The 3,762-nt window shown below is 41.9% G+C and overlaps 6 non-coding genes across 6 annotated transcripts; all 6 read left to right on the forward strand.

Annotated features, from left to right (window-relative positions):
* The first annotated feature begins 305 nt into the window (after nucleotides 1–305).
* Nucleotides 306–378, forward strand: trnar-ucg. The gene has a single exon. It is a non-coding gene; the product is annotated as a tRNA-Arg (tRNA).
* Nucleotides 379–604: 226 nt separating this feature from the next.
* trnar-ucg lies at nucleotides 605–677 on the forward strand. Its single transcript has one exon. It is a non-coding gene; the product is annotated as a tRNA-Arg (tRNA).
* Nucleotides 678–1,874: 1,197 nt separating this feature from the next.
* trnar-ucg lies at nucleotides 1,875–1,947 on the forward strand. Its single transcript has one exon. It is a non-coding gene; the product is annotated as a tRNA-Arg (tRNA).
* A 252-nt stretch (nucleotides 1,948–2,199) lies between these two features.
* trnar-ucg lies at nucleotides 2,200–2,272 on the forward strand. The gene has a single exon. It is a non-coding gene; the product is annotated as a tRNA-Arg (tRNA).
* Nucleotides 2,273–2,492: 220 nt separating this feature from the next.
* trnar-ucg lies at nucleotides 2,493–2,565 on the forward strand. Its single transcript has one exon. It is a non-coding gene; the product is annotated as a tRNA-Arg (tRNA).
* Nucleotides 2,566–3,633: 1,068 nt separating this feature from the next.
* trnar-ucg lies at nucleotides 3,634–3,706 on the forward strand. The gene has a single exon. It is a non-coding gene; the product is annotated as a tRNA-Gln (tRNA).
* Nucleotides 3,707–3,762: the final 56 nt, after the last annotated feature.

A 3,762-nucleotide genomic window follows, 5' to 3' on the forward strand; every position in this document is an offset into this window, starting at 1 on the left:
TTGTGGGAAGAAGCTGTTACGCAGTCTGGTCGTGAGGGCCCGAATGCTTCGGTACCTTTTTCCAGATAGCAGGAGGGTGAAGAGTGTGTGTGAGGGGTGTGTGGGGTCATCGACAATGCTGTTGGCTTTGCGGATGCAGCATGTGGTGTAAGTGTCCATGATAGAGGGAAGAGAGACCCCAATGATCTTCTCCACTGTCTTCACTATCGGTGATTGTGGGTTGGAGGAGCATCTGGGTGCACTTTTAGTTAGCGCTTAAGAAGGCACCCCTAAACTCTTGCGATAGCATTAACGTATGATATATGGGCCCAGTGGCCTAATGGATAAGGCATCAGCCTTCGGAGCTGAGGATTGTGGGTTCGAGTCCCATCTGGGTCAACTCATAAGGGGTTCAATAACCTTTGCTTTAATCCTGCAGGTCCTGAACACAAAATGTTCAAATAACGTCTTGTTTGAAGAAGGCTCAATTGTTGCTTTCCAGAGTTTTCCACATCTATCTGGACAACAGTGACGGATCGGAGTGAATGCAGATAATAAACTCATGTGATAGCAGTAAAAAATGATATATGGTTAAAAAAATAGCTTTTTAAGACCTTTATCTGCAGGCCCAGTGGCCTAATGGATAAGGCAGCAGCCTTCGGAGCTGAGGGTTGTGGGTTCGAGTCCCATCTGGGTCAGCTTATAAGGTGTTCTTTAGGAACTGCTAAGCGCTGCTGCTCATTATCCAGTGTTGTATAAAGTATTAGAAAGCAATACTTGAGTACAAGTATCGTACTAGAAAAAGACTTTGGTAGTAAAGACTTTACTTTACTCAAGTAAAAGTCTTAAAGTATCTGATATTTACTGTACTTAAGTATCAAAAGTCATTTTCTGATATTTAATGTACTTAAGTATTTGAAGTAAAAGTAAAAAGTAAAATTTCAGTGATTTTCAGTAGGTATAAGATCAGGGGCAGTTCTAGGGTTTCATCTTTAGGGGTTTTATCCCTCAGTGAGAATTTAAAACAAGAAGAGTTTTATATTATATATTATATGACTACATAGTAAGCCAAAAGTTATGGTGTTATTAAATGGTAAAAGTGGACACCAAAATTTTATGCATGATGTAATGATGCCAGTCTTGAATCAGATCAGTTCATGTGTGTGTGTTCTCTACAAACAGTGTGTCCGATGAATGACGTCATTTATAAACTAATATTCACAAGACAAAAACCAAATCAATAAATGTTATTTTTATTTAGTATTGAATGGATTGTTTGCATTAATATGTTGTTTGTGCTACAACTCTGGTAATAAGAATAGTGACATTTCACTGCTTTCGGTTGCCGTCTTTGCGGCTTTCCGCCGATTAACGTTATAGATAAACGCCCCCAGCTCTGACTGCGCGTGCACGCTGCGCGTACCTGTGCTTCTCCGTACAGCGTGCGGAGCGTAATACAATCTAGCAGCAGTGATACACCAAACCTCCCTTATTACAGTCACACACATTTCTTCTGATTTTATTTTGTAGTAACGAAGACGCTTAGTGGGAATATAACGGTGTAAAAGTTTACATTTTACCTAGAAATGTAGTGGAGTAAAAGTGAAAGTTGTCATAAATTTAATCAGCGAAGTAAAGTACAGATACGTGACATTTCTACTTAAGTACAGTAACGAAGTATTTGTACTCCGTTACATTACAACACTGGCATTGTCACCTTCACAATCTGGTGTGAGCCGGATGAAAAAACACTGAAAGTCTAACTGAAGGTCTAACAGGTAAAGCTTCAGCTTCACATGATGATTGTGGGTTGGAGGAGCATCTTGTTGCACTTTTAGTTAGCTCTTAAGAAGGCGCCTCTAAACTCATGTGATAGCATTAACGTATGATATATGGGCCCAGTGGCCTAATGGATAAGGCATCAGCCTTCGGAGCTGAGGATTGTGGGTTCGAGTCCCATCTGGGTCAACTTATAAGGTGTTCAATAACCTTTGCTTTAATCCTGCAGGTCCTGAACACTAAATGTTCAAATAACTAGCAAAAAAGCCTGCTGCACAGGGTGTAGTGGTATCTTACATGGTTCTTGTTTCAAGCTGTGGTGTAAAAGGCTTCCTAAGTGCTGTAACTACTGACTCAATTTGAGCTTCTTAATGGAACCTTCTCTCAAATGTTACAACGTTTTATGTAAAAATGGTATATGGTTTAACGCCTTTGTCTGCAGGCCCAGTGGCCTAATGGATAAGGCATCAGCCTTCGGAGCTGAGGATTGTGGGTTCGAGTCCCATCTGGGTCAACTTATAAGGTGCTGCTGCTCATCATCACCTTCACAATCTGGTGTGAGCTGGATGAAAAAACACTGAAATGGACTTTGAAAATGAAAGCTGAAGTTCTAACAGGTAAAGCTTCAGCTTCACATGATGATTGTGGGTTGGAGGAGCATCTGGGTGCACTTTTAGTTAGCTCTTAAGAAGGCGCACCTAAACTCATGCGATAGCAGTAAAGCATGTTGTATGGGCCCAGTGGCCTAATGGATAAGGCATCAGCCTTCGGAGCTGAGGATTGTGGGTTCGAGTCCCATCTGGGTCAACTTACAAGGTGTTCTTTAGGAACTGCCAAGCACTTCTGCTCATCATCACCTTCACAATCTGGTGTGAGCCGGATGAAAAAAGCAGTGAAATGTACTTTGAAAATCAAAGCTGAAGGTCTAACAGGTAAAGCTTCAGCTTCACATGATCAAGTCAAGTCGCTTTTATTGTCATTACAACCATATATAGCTGTTGCAGTACACAGTGAAATGAGACAACATTTCTCCAGGATCAGGGAGCTACATAACACAAAGACAGGGCTAAGGACATGTAAGTAGTCTTAGCCACATAAAGTGCAACTGTGCAACCTGGTGCAAACAGTGCAGGACAAGACAAACAAGACAGTGCAGGACAAAAGACAGTGCAGACATAAAGTTACAAGACAATACAAAAAGTACAAAAGACAATAAACAGTGACAGAAACAGCACCGACCGAACAGTGTAAATACTGAATGTTCAAACAATATTTGGTGCAGTAACATTTGAATGAACACAGTTCCTTAGCAGCAGGTCCTTTGGATAATATATAGAGTTGTGAAAAAAACAGCAAACGACTGAAATATTGTATAGTATGTGTGTAATGGCGGAGATATTGTACAATATGTGCAAAAACAGCTGAAATGTTGGACAGTATGTGCAAAAACAGCAGAAAAGTGTGCAAAACAGTGTGTGTGTTTTGTGAGGGTCTGTGCAGTCCATACAGATGATGTGTGTGTATGTTGTGCTCAGTATAGTGCAGTTCAGTTACTGAGAAGTCTGATGGCTTGTGGGAAGAAGCTGTTACGCAGTCTGGTCGTGAGGGCCCGAATGCTTCGGTACCTTTTTCCAGATAGCAGGAGGGTGAAGAGTGTGTGTGAGGGGTGTGTGGGGTCATCAACAATGCTGTTGGCTTTGCGGATGCAGCGTGCGGTGTAAGTGTCCATGATAGAGGGAAGAGAGACCCCAATGATCTTCTCCACTGTCTTCACTATCGATGATTGTGGGTTGGAGGAGCATATGGGTGCACTTTTAGTTAGCGCTTAAGAAGGCACCCCTAAACTCTTGCGATAGCATTAGCATATGACATATGGGCCCAGTGGCCTAATGGATAAGGCATCAGCCTTTGGAGCTGAGGATTGTGGGTTCGAGTCCCATCTGGGTCGACTTTTAAGGTGTTCAATAACCTTTGGTTTATTCCCTTCAGATCCTGAACACTAAA

Source organism: Tachysurus fulvidraco, unplaced genomic scaffold, assembly GCF_022655615.1.
Source record: "Tachysurus fulvidraco isolate hzauxx_2018 unplaced genomic scaffold, HZAU_PFXX_2.0 HiC_scaffold_238_np12, whole genome shotgun sequence".
NCBI lineage: Eukaryota > Metazoa > Chordata > Actinopteri > Siluriformes > Bagridae > Tachysurus > Tachysurus fulvidraco.